Consider the following 13,552-nt stretch of genomic DNA (forward strand, 5'->3'; position numbering starts at 1 on the left):
TCTATGAGCAAATTCTGCATGAAGAATCAGGGATTTGATTTTCCGCTAAGGCCAGTGGGGAATGTGCTGGCTGGAAAATTAGTTTGGCTATTGCCCTTGGGAACATAACGCTCTAACAATAAGCTTTCTGCTTCTGTACCCACCGCTTGCACAACTGACCTGTGGGTTGACAGTTAGTAAAAAGAAGAAAAATAGACTTGTGTGTTCAAACAGGACGAAGAATAGGGGTTTAGGGCTTGAAAACCCTGTGCCTCTACATTTTGGGGCTGCTTAATTTGGGGTCTGTGTACCCCTGGCAGACCCAGCTGGCTGAATAGAGAGTGTGTTTCCTGTAACTCATTGATTTCTGGTGGTCCGTGTGTCTATCAGGGGCTGGTGGCTAAAACACTACCCCAACTATGGCATCTTGACATACTGAATATTTTAAACTGAAAGAATTTGAAAAAAAAAAAAAAAAAAGCAAGAAAGTTACTCTGATCTCCCTCCACATTTCTCCCTTCAAATGTTGTAGCTGCCAGCCCCCGAAAGACACACGGACCACCAGAAATCAGTGAGTTATAGGAAACACACTCTTTATTCAGCCAGCTGGGTCTGCCAGGGGTACGCAGACCCCGAATTAAGCAGCCCCAAAAAGTAGAAGTACAAGGTTTTTAAGCCCTAAACCCCATTCCTCATTCTGTCTGAACACAAAGGTCTATTTTTCTTCTATTCACTACCTGTCGACCCATAGGTCGGGTGTGCAAGTGGGGGTACAGAAGCAGAAAGCTTGTTATTAGAATGTTATGTTCCCATAATTAAAAGCCTTTTGTTCCCATGACGATAGTCAAACAGTAATTTTCTGCAAGTAATAAATTTCAAGCAGTCATTTTTCAGCCACCACACAAACAGATAATAAAATCCTCATGTGAGAGGAACCCTCCCTATGACTGGAGGAAAGAAGCATCATTATCTCAGGACAAAGGGACTACAGAAGAATCTGAACAAATAGTACTTGCTAAGTTTCTCTAGTTTACTATAATTACCTCATGCTCCTTGACTTATTATTCTTCCACAATTGTCTACTTTTCATCAAACATAGTGTAAAATACTCAGAGTTAACTGTTTCACTGAGTCTTCATTTCCTTATGAAGGCTCTTGTGTTACATAAACATATATTAAATAAATTTGTAGGCTTTAGGTTACAAATAAATTTTTAGACTTAAATAATTTTGTAGGAGTTAATCTGTCTTTATCAGTTTAATTTTCAGACCCAACCAGGGACCCTGAATGGGTTGGAGAAAACTTTTTTCTCTCTTACACTCTTTTGTAAGAAGCAAAGGCAAGAAATCTAAGCTACAGGCTGTAGCTTGCCAATTACCGTGATGGGCAGCTATGGGTTTTATCTGCATATCTCAGGCAGAGGACAGAGTGCTAGAATAGGTATTATAATGGGGGTGGCTGATCTAAGACTTTATTAATATCTAGTGCCTTGTGAATGAAAAAAGATATTCTATGGACAGTAATCTCACAGGGTGATCTGCTCATAAATTCTTAACTGGGCAAGTCACACTTCTTTAAGGCATTGGTGTATAAATTCTTTAGTAGAAGGTTTATCTTTGCCTTAAATAAGCTCTTTTCATTGTTCTTGGGCATCTAGGTTAACACACCTTTAAAATACGAGAAGTAATACTCTTCAAAGGGGGTATTAACCCTCAAGATAGCATGTAATCTTATTAATTATCTTGTAATCTAATCTCTGCCTTGCTTTCTCCCACCTCCAATGTTCCTTACATTCCCTCCTTAGTTTCAAATGCATAAAAGGAGCTGCTCAAATAGGCTCTTCTAAAAATTCTTTGCAGGTTTGGATGTTTCTTTCAACAGCTTCATAAATATTTGGTGTTTTGTGTGTCTTGTGAATATTTAGTGCCCATCCCTTCCTATGTCAGCAGATATCTGCTTTACTCAATGTCTAACATGTCTCACACACTACTGGCTTCTACACTTAGTTTCCCCTATCTTCCTTGATTATTTCCTTCTCTTATTTTCTATAACAAACTAGAAAATTCTTAAATAAAAACAGCAAAAACACCTTATAAGAATTCAAGAGCCAACTTGAAGAGGCTCTCACTGGCCAAAGATGGTATACTCTTGAGAATCAATAAAGATAATATCTGTAATGTTTAAAATGCATCAAATGTGTTTACTGCTATGAGTTTATAATGACACAAACACAAACACAAACAAAAATATCTATTTGGTAACCATTGGATGATGGTAGTGCTTAAAACTGGTCTTTCCTATATCTACTATTTAGTAACCATTTAGTAGATGAGAGAGTTCCTCTTCCTAGAAATAGTCTAGCTAGTAAATGAAGCAGGTGTTAAAAAACAAAATTCATCAAGTAAAATTGAAGATCTAATTGGCTTTATTAAGCAAATTGTGAATTGAGCAGCATCCCAGTTAGCAACTAGAAGGGCGTTCCAATGAATTATACAAAATGGAAGAGTCTTATAGGCAGAATGAGAGTAGGATTAAGAAGGTAAGAGTAGATTATTTCAAGAAAGGACACCTTCCCTTAGGAGAAGGCAGGGGGTCTTATCAGGCAGATAGTCTCGCTAATGTTGGCAGAAAAATTCAGACTGATTGGATTAAAATTTGACTTCTGGAATAGTTGAGACTGAAATTAGGTTAGTTATTAAGTTTTGGTTTGATGATGTGGCTTAGAAAAAGTGATTCCATTTTGGCATTTTTTTCTTTTTTAACACAGGAATGATCGAATTAGAACATCACCATTTTGCGAATGAATGAATGACTCTAGGCACTGGGCATCAAAGACTGCTAATATCACACACACACACAAAAACAGCCACACATTATGTACTTCTTGAAGGAAGAACATAATATACCTATGAGGTAGCCTTGTTTATAAAAAGTCAACTCCTCATCTGATTGTGAGTTAGTCTAGTCTACATTAGTGATTCTTGGGTGTTCTCAATATCATCTGACAACTGGTTAGAAATACAAATTTTCAATAGCTTCTGATCAAGATGGCAGAGTAGGTAAACACTATGCAGGCCTCCTTTCAGGACCACATCAAAATTAACTAAAAAACAACTAAACAAGGGAACAACCACCATCGAGAATCACCTGAAGTCTGGCTGAACAGAAGTCTTATAACTAAGGATAGACAAAAGAGCCATGTTGAGACTGGTAAGAAGGACATAGAATAGGCTGATTCCACACCCACGTGTGGAAATTGGAAGGGCTATCTTGATTGTGGCAGTCCCCTCTTAAGAGTGGGACATCCCAACCCCACAGCGGGCTCCCCAGCCCAGGGTTGTAGTTCCAGGAAGAGAAGTCCTCACAACTTCCAGATGTGAAAATCAGTGGAGATTGTGGTCAACTGAGATGGAGGGCTGCTGGAGTTCCTCTTAAAGGGCCCACAACTGGAATTACTCACTGACACACTCACTTGCTCTGAGCTCCAGCACTGCTGCAGCAGCTCAAAAGTCACTAGGGACATGCAGTGAGACACTGAATTGTCTAGCTTCAGGGTGAGGGCTGGAGGGGCAGCTTTCTCTGATGGAAGTGCTGGCAGAAACCATTATTTCTTTGTTGAGCCTCCCCGCTCCTCATGTATAGACTTAGGGTGCCATCAATCTAAATAACACCATTTGCCCCACCCTGGTGATTCCATGAGGCCCTGCCCCATCCAACTTGTAGGCCCACCCAAGCCACTTCCAGTGGCTTTTCCATATAAACAATCTGTCTTGGCTCATGCTGTGGACTTTCCTAAATTTTCTCAAAGGGTCACAAACCCCAAACAAGCAGCATTTGTCCTTAATATGCCCCACACCACTTGCTAAGCAGCCCCAAGCCCAACACTAGTGCCAGTCAGCCACAGGTCACAGGTTAGCCTCTCCCAGGCACCTCCAAGCCCAGCACAAAAGGCAAACATCTGCAGGTCACTTCGTAGCTCATACCAAGTAGCCCTGGGCAGGGCATAGACAGTGGCTGACCTTGAGACCCCAGAAACATCACACCTGGTGACCAGCTTCAGACCACACCAGAGCACCACCCAAATACCTTCACAAACAATACACCCAAAGGGCAGACTCAGCAGGCATCAAAGCCCTGCTGAAGTGAGTCATGCTCTATAGGGTCAGTCCCTGCACAGCAGCCCCTCCCCTGTAATCATGGCCAGTCCTCACAACCAATCAGCCTAAGGGTCAATCCCTCCCACTAATGTGCCCACAGAAATCAAAGCTCAACTATAACTGAAGGGCACACACAACCCACACAAGGGAACACCTGCAACACCTGGCTCAGGTGACCAGGGATATTGTGCACACTGGGCCCCACAGAACACTTGCTACATAAAGCCAATTTGCCAAGACTAGGAGACATAGCAGCTTTACCTAATATACAGAACAAACACAGGGAGGCAGCCAAAATGAAGAGAAAAAGAAACATGTCCCAAATAAAAGACCATAACGAAACTCCAGAAAAAGAACTAAACAAAATGGAGATAATCTATTGGATGCAGATTTCGAAACACTTGTTATAAGGATGCTCAATGATCTCAGTGAGAACTTCAACAAAGAGATAAAAACACAAAAATGGAGATAAAAAACATAAAAAATAACCAGTCAGAAATGAAGAATGCAATAACTGAAATGAAGAACACATTAGAGGGAATCAACAGTACATTAGATGAAGCAAAGGATCGAATCAGTGATTTGGAAGATAAGGTAGCAGAAAACATCCAATCAGAACATGAGGATAGTTTAAGGGGCCTCTTCGACAACATCAAGTGTACCAACATTTACATTATAGGGGTACCAGAAGAGGAAGAGAGAGAGCAAGGAATCAAAAACCTATTTGAAGAAATAATGATGGAAAACTTCCCTAACTTGGTGAAGATATAGACATACAATCCCAGGAAGCATAGAGTCCCAAACAAGATGAACTCCAAGAGGCCCACATCAAGATACATCATACTTAAAATGCCAAAGGTTAAATACAAAGAGAAAATCTTAAAAGCAGCAAGAGAAAAGCAGCTAGTTACTTACAAGGGAGCTCCCATAAGACTGACAGCCAATTTCATAACAGAAACTTTGCAGGCCAGAAGAGCTTGGCACAAAATATTCAAATGATGAAAAGCAAGGACCTACAACCAAGATTACTTTACCCAGCAAAACTATCATTTAGAATTGAAGAATAGATAAAGAGCTTCCCAGACAAGAAAAAGCTAAAGGAGTTCACCATCAAATTAGTATTATAAGAAATGTTAAAGGGACTTCTACAAGAAGAAGGGAAAAAAGATAAAAAATATGAATAATAAAGTGAAAATAACTACATATCTAGCCTAAAATACTTTAAATGTAAATTGATCAAATGCTCTAATCAAGGAACATAAAGTGGCTAAATGGATAAGAAAACAAGACTGTTACATATGTTGCCTATGAGAAACTCACTTCAGATGGGATGACATACACAGACTGACAATAAAGGAATGAAAAAAAATATTTTATGAAAACAGAAATAAAAAAAAGCTGATGTAGCATCACTTATATCAGACAAAATAAACTTTCAAACAAGGGCTAAAACAAGAAACAATGAAGGACCCAGCAATTCTACTTCTAGGTATTTATCCAAAGAAACACAAAACACTAATTCGAAAAGACATATGCATCATATGTTCCTTGCAGCATTATTTACAATAACCAAGATATGGAAGCAACCTAAATGTCCATCAATAAATGAATAGATAAAGAAGAAGTGGTACATATATACAATAGAATATTATTCAGCCATAAAAAGAATGAAATATTGCCATCTGCAACAACATGGATGGACCTAGAAGGTATTATGCTAAGTGAAATAAATCAGAGAAAGACAAATACCATATGATTTCATTTATATGTGGATTTTAAAAAACAAAATAAACAAAACAGAAACAAACTCATAGATATAGGGGACATTTTGATGGTTGCCAGATGGGAGCGGGGTTGGGGAGGTAAGTGAAAAAGGGGAAAGGATTTAGGAGTCCAAATTGGTAGTTAAAAAATAATCATGGGGATATAAATTATAGCATAAGGAATATAGTTGATAATATTGTAATAACTATGTATAGTGTCAGATGGGTACTAGATTTATCAGGGTGATTGCTTTGCAAATTATACAAATGTACACCAGAAGTTAATATAATATTGTATGTCAACTGCTGAAAAAAATTTTTAATTATTTTAAAAATTGCAAATTTTCAGAACGCACCTCAGACCAGAGTCAGAAACTCTGAAGATGAGTCCCAGCAATCTGTTTTAACAAGTCATTCAGATGATTCTGATGCCCACTATGATCTGAACACCACTGCTCTAAATCCAATACCAATTTATAGGCAATACAGAGGAAAATATTACACAATATCATGGTGATTCAGACTGTGGAAAACTATCAAGTAACTCAGGTTCTTTAAGTGTAAATTATAAGGAAATAAAAAAGAAACAAAGAAGAACATATAGATTAAAAGAGACTTAGAGAGACTCATGAACATGGACTATAGACTAGCGGTTACCAGAGGGTAGAGGATAGGGGGAGAGGGGAGGTAGGTGGGATAAATGGGGTCAAATATGTGGTGACAGAAAGAAATCTAACTATGGAAAGTGACCACACAGTGCAAATATATATATGCCTTACTGTTAAAATGTAGAGATGAAATTTATTAGATTTTGTTAACCAATGTCACCATAAAAAATAAAAAAATTAATTAAAAAAATAAACAAATAAAAGAGACTTAGGAAATTTATGGACAAGTTGCAAATTTTGGACCTTATGTGAACCGTTATTCAAATAAATAAACTGTTAAAACATTTTATAACATTTATGTGATAATTGAAAATTTTGACAACGATATTTAATATTTAGGAAATGTTAATTCATTTTAGGTGTGATAATGGCATTGAAGTTATATTTATGGATGAAATGATACGATGTCTTGAAGTTGTTCAAAATAGTATTGAATAGGTAGTTGAAGGTAAAATGGAAAAAGTTGACTATAGTTGATGATAATTGGGCTGGGTGATAGGTACCTAGGGTTTGTTACACTATTTTGTCTACTTTTCATACGTTTGAAATTTTCTATAGTAAAAGCTAAAAAAAATGCCTTTGACTTTGTGGGGCTTTGTGTGAACCCATGTAAAGAACTTTAGATTAAGATGCAGGATCCCCAGAATGAGCTCTAGTCTTACCATTTATTTTGTAGTGGGAGTAAACTGAGTAGCTGGGTAAATGACTTCAAATTTGTCACCTTTATTTTGTTCATCTGTACAACATAGTAGTGAGAATTAAATGATACAACATATTCAAATGTTTTGTGAAGAGCTTTGCATATGGAAGTTTCTAGCATCCACTATGAGCTCCTTGAAGCTAGATATGACGTACTATTTTTCAGCAGTGTTGGGCCTATCCCTGGTGCTCCTTAAATGTTTAGCCTCAGTTTTCTTATTCAAGTAATCATTATTTATTAAATGAATGGGTACATTAAAAATTCTAGGTTTCAGACCCCTAGATTTCAGGGGTTTTGATCATTCATTCAATAATTAAGATTTATCATGAGTGAATGAAAGTAGGAGACACATTATTATTTAATATGTTACATTATAAATATTCAAATAGAAACTAGTATATGTACTATATATTTGCTCCTCTCCTTTCGTAAAAGGTGGGAAGCTTTGTTCAATGTAGATTTTTTTAATCATGGAGATGATTTTTATTTAGATACAAAAATAAAGCAAAGTTAAAGTTGGGACTGTTTTAGGCCTTCACCCTTGGCTCTTTCTTGGGTTCCACTAGAGACAGCTCCATACTGCTCAGCTTCAGTAGATGTGCATTCACTCATTTAGCAAATGTGTATTGGGTGACTACAATGTGCCTAGTAGTTTTAGGTTCTGAGAATAAGAGGTGAATAAGAAATGGACCCTGCTCTCAAGGGGCTCAGTCTAGAGTAGAGATAGACATATAGAGAAGTAATGGTGGCATAGTGCAGCAGGGGCTATAATAAAGGTGTTACAGGTATAAGGGAACTAGTAACTCTGGCTCCAGGGCTAGGGGAAGATCTCACAGAATGTGAGTTTAATTGGGGAAGGCAAGTAAGAATTCAAAGTGTACAAAGTAGACAAACTAGTATACACAGACACATATGTGGAGGTAAGAACAAGCATTGATTAATTTTGCATAGCTAAGGTTCAAGGAGCCTGAAAAATGGGGAAGAGGGGCTGAATAGTTAGCATGGGTCAGATCAAGAAAGGCCTTAATCTATGAAGAGAGGAGTCATTTTATATGTTCATCCAACTCAACAACTGTATGAGAAGTTTTAAAGTAAATTCCATGAGGGATTATAGCCTTGCCACAGTTATGCACGAAATAGTTTTTCAGTTTTTTTTTTGTCTTTTAAAGGATCCTCAAGGACCATTTACACACTTTGCAGAAATATCATTCTTGTGATTTTATAATCAGTGCCCAGTTTGATCACTCACTTTCTCACTTTCTTTGGATTTGATCTGTATGGCTTTAAAATGTCAAAAAAAAAAAAAAATCAAACAATCTCAAAAGCATGAAGATTTGCCATCATTAAGGATCTCAAGAAAAATTGTGGTTTGAGCTTCTAAGGAAATTTCAAAGGAGTCATTCTAGAAATGTTTGGAATACTGTCAGCATCATTAGAATAAAAGCTTGCACTTAAGTTGACAACTTTAATGATAATTTTTGCTGTCTTTCTTTAAAATAAGACATTTCTCAAACAATCTCAAAAGCATGAAGATTTGCCATCATTAAGGATCTCAAGAAAAATTGTGGTTTGAGCTTCTAAGGAAATTTCAAAGGAGTCATTCTAGAAATGTTTGGAATACTGTCAGCATCATTAGAATAAAAGCTTGCACTTAAGTTGACAACTTTAATGATAATTTTTGCTGTCTTTCTTTAAAATAAGACATTTCCTCTGGTTCTTGCTCATGTAGCTCAGCAGACATTGACACTCAGGGGGCATATAATACTGGACCAGACTGGAAGAAAACAGCGACGATGCTGAGACTTTGCCTTTTCTTCCCCTTTTTGAAGCTGGGGGCGGACTCCTCAATGAGTGGATTAGGAGTGCTTTCTCTCTCTTGCTCTGACTCACTTGACAAGACTCACATCCTGTTTGCCTGGACAAGCAGCTGGCTGTCCTTTCCACCCAGAAATGCTTCTGAGCCGACAAGTCCAACCTGCTTGTTCCCTTGAAGACATCAGGCCTCATTGGGAAATGGAGGGGAGGGCAGAGAGGTTGAAATGCCTTAGTTATTCATAACCTTTGCTTCTTCTCAGCATCCAACAAATCCATGATGAAGAAAAGTGGTCCTGAGGTCTGTGGCAGGCTTTTTGTTGAAAAACAACCTGACTTTAGTTTTGTCAAGAAGAATGAATTTTTAGTCAAAACTTAGACTTCTACCATTATCCTAAAAGTACTCACTTCTGCTAACCCAAGATCAGTTACTCACTCACCAATGTTTACTGAAATACCTACTGTGTTAAGTACTATGTTTGATCAATGAGATAGGGCACTCTTTTCAAGAAGATGATAATTTTTTAATGACCATATCTGTTTCAATGCACTATTACAAATATTACATAATGACCAAGGGACTCATTTTACTGGGCAAATAATGCAATCCATTTGTAACATTTGACCTATTCTACAGAATTTTTATTGTGCTTATCACCCCCAGTCCTCTGGATTGGTTGAATGTACCAATGGTACAATCAAAACTCAACTAGCCAAAATTTCAGAAGCTTTTAATCTCCCCTGGCTAAAAGCTCTTCCCATAGTGCTTCTCAACCTGAAATATTCTTTTGGTAAACATAGCCTTTTTCCTTATAAAACAGTCACCAATTACCCTATGCATCTGGATGAAGGGGCATATGAATCAACCTTCCTAAAAGGAGACTTTCTATGTTATTGTCAAGGACTTATTAACTAGCTAAAAGGGGCTGATGAATTAGTAACTGATTCATTTTGCAGTGCACTCCTGGAGAGAAAGACTTCAAAGACCATGGCTTGCAACTAGGAGATCCGGTTTATTGAAAAAGACATCAAATAAAAGGTTCTCTCCAACCTTGTTGGAAAGGACCTTATCAGGTATTACTAACTAATCCATGTGCAGCCAAACTTAAAGGAGTTAACTCATGGATCCACATTTCTCATTTTAAAAAGTTGCCTAACAGCGAATGCACATCTACTCCTGTTTCTGACATTTGCCTCCACTTACAGTGGACATCAAAGACTCTTCAAGGACTAGAAGCTGACATCAAAGGCAGACAGCTATCCCAAGACATCAATGAGGCCTTTATGTCCACATAATGATACTGAACTCAGGAACACTTGTTTAATCATCTCCCCCCCGCCCCGCCTTTTTGCCTGCTAATAATGAGTTAAATTTTCTTTGAACTTCTCTTAAACCTTATTTATATCATCTAACTATTTGTAATTGATGAAGATATATAAAATGATTCTTATTTTGTTATTTTCCTTCTTATGGTTTCCTAAAGGAAACAATATCTGTTTCCGTAGACTCCCTCCATTATTAGATATGAAAAATTTAACTTGGGTACCTGCTAATCTTACCCATCTACTAGACAATGATATTCTGATTATTGGTTATGATGATAAAGCTAATTAGTTACACATCGGTTCTCTCCTACTGTTAATATAAACATTAGTACATTTTTTTCCCTGTATATATCTATTATAAAGGACCTATCTTAGGCAAATACCTTCAAGAACACCTCTCTGAGAATTCCTCTGGTAGAAATATATATGGATCTAATTTATATGAGCATTGTATAGCTATAGGAATGGATGATAAAAAAATCAAGAAAAATACCTAGGTATAATGGAAAAAGGTTTGCAGCAGCCTGCTCTGTCATAGTATATCTTCTCCACAGACTCATCAGCCGTGCTCTTGTGGCTGGATGCCCATAAAACAGGAAAAAATATCAATGAGTCCCCATTTCAGAAATTATTGAAATTACTTGGTGGGTAGATATGTCTGTAATTACCTCACTCTCCTTGCGTCCCGGATGCTTGTGGGAAGCTCTGTGAAACACTTAAACTTTAGCTCATTTTGGGGTGTCCTCTATTCATTTAACTATGGCCTGAGAAACAACATTTTGGGGTTCATTCAGTACACCCCAATTGCTCCCAGGCCATAGCCACCCAATAGCAACAACAATTCCTGGTTGATCTAACAATATTAGCCTTCTATAAGAAATAAAAAAGAAATCCTTGGAAGATTAGGGGCTGGCCTTGGTATTCTCAGATAAGTTGAATTTTCAGGTAATTAAGAACATTGTTAGAAAAACTCTTATCTAAAATAGGTCATAGATGTTATTCCAAAAAAAAGAAAACGATGGGAAACAACTTGGGAAGACAACAAGGCCTTAATTCAATGGATAGAACAAATTCAACAGACTGTAAAAACTTATGTACAAAACCAACAATGGGAAGGTGCCTGCATCCTATCTCAACAAGGCCCATCATCTATGCTGATGAAAATGAAATCTGAAGTAGCTACGATACAATGGCCAACTATAATGAGTACAAAAGCCCAGGCCAGACACTTATGGGACTCCAATGGTTCCTCTAGATATTGGAAAATTTTAGATGAAAAATGTGATCTATGATTTTGTATCTTAAAAACCCAGGTGCCTTGGTTAAATCCTAAGCTAAGATTTTTAGTAGTTCAACTAACTGGTATAGGGACCATTCTTAATAACACTAGAATACTTCCAATGGAAAGTAGATGGGTCATATTTAAAAAATAATAAAAAATGAGAACCCATCTCATTATCTGATTGTAAAAATTGGATGGGTGAATGGTTATATCCCAATCTATATGGAATTCTGAATTCACCTATTCCTGACATAGCCACTCCAACAAATAACAATATATGGTATATGGGAAAGGGACATTTTTGTTGGGAAGGGTTAGAAAATTCTTCTGTTATACTAAGTGATTTCCATTGTAATGACATCATGCTCATATTAAGTGCTATGGGAGTATGGTGTAATACTGAAATTATGGGCTAAATAACTTTGCCTGAGGTTAATGAAACCCATGATAATATTGATATTGAAAATCCAATGTCTTGGGAAATTGAACTTAACCCTCTTCATGAAGTCATTTCTATGGAAACTAATTAGTCAGAAGAAAAATTGGAGCTTCTGGATCATGAAATAGTAGAGCCTTCATTAATCTGGCCAAACTTATCATAAGGTACAAATAGCAGTAGACGAAGGAGGAAAACATATTATTAGCTTAATAAAAAAAAAAATAATGATAAATGTCAGGGGTTCTTTGTTTGGCCGGGATATTTTTTCCTCTCAGACCTGTATCTGTCAAGTACTGGACATTTTCTTCTCCTAATTAGGTGTTACTAGTTTAATATTATTGCTCCTGTTAAATGTTATACTAGACGCAGAAAAACAAAACATAAGACGAACAGCAAAAAACTTCAGATCATAATAGCTCAAAGATTAAAAATGATCCAGAATATTTTTAATGAAGACATATAAGACTTGAATGCCTCCCACTCAACCACCTTTCCTTTTGAAAAAATTCGACCTTGACTGCCATTTAAGGTTATGGTTTTGCCCACCCCCAATGGTCTACTGTTTAGCAAGACAAATGCTGACACTAGGAATGAGTCTTCCGAGCACTGTGGGACCACATTATCCAAGCAAAAGGCTGGTTATCAATGCATCCTTCAGATTTATTTATGACAAAAAAAGGAAACTATGGATGAAAATGGGGCTGCACACTAAACCTGACAAGCTCAGGGAGGCCAGCATTGTGGATCTTACACACTCAGAGACCCAAAATAACCACACAGATGGTCTGAACATGAAAATTTCTAACTAGATGCAGTCATAGAGTATTATCACATTCTGGGCCTGTAGCAATCTTCCTTGAAAAGGTCAATCTTTACCTTAAATGAGCCTATCTATTGTCTTTTTGCATCTAAGATAAAATATCTTTGGAATGTCAGAGTAATGCCTTTTCCAGGACCCTCAGGGTACAACCTTCCACCAGAGTACTAGACCACAGAACCCCTCATTGTTATCTTGTTGCCCACATACCATCTCCATGTGCTGTAAATGTTAATTATCTTATACCTACCAATGTAAAAGAAGTACATGTTTCTCTACTTTCCTTTTTATCCAATCTCAGAAATTGCCCCACTTTGCTTTCTCCCACTTCCCTAATCTACCATGGATGAATTTCATGTGACCCACCCCCTTGTGTCACCTCCTTTATTTCTAATGTATAAAATAAGCTGTAAAAGTACAGTCTCTGGAGCATCTTCTCAATTGAGATTTTGCTTCCTGGCAATTGTCATCAGTTTGGCTCAAACAAATTTTTTCTTAGGCTGAAAGTTCTTTTGATGACAAACGTAAACTCGCACCTATTATTTGAATGTGGTATGTATGGTGAACAGGAAGATAGAAAAATGGATCCATTAAGTTCCCTTTACTCTT

This window comes from Pteropus alecto, unplaced genomic scaffold, assembly GCF_000325575.1.
Source record: "Pteropus alecto unplaced genomic scaffold, ASM32557v1 scaffold224, whole genome shotgun sequence".
Classification (NCBI taxonomy): Eukaryota; Metazoa; Chordata; class Mammalia; order Chiroptera; family Pteropodidae; genus Pteropus; species Pteropus alecto.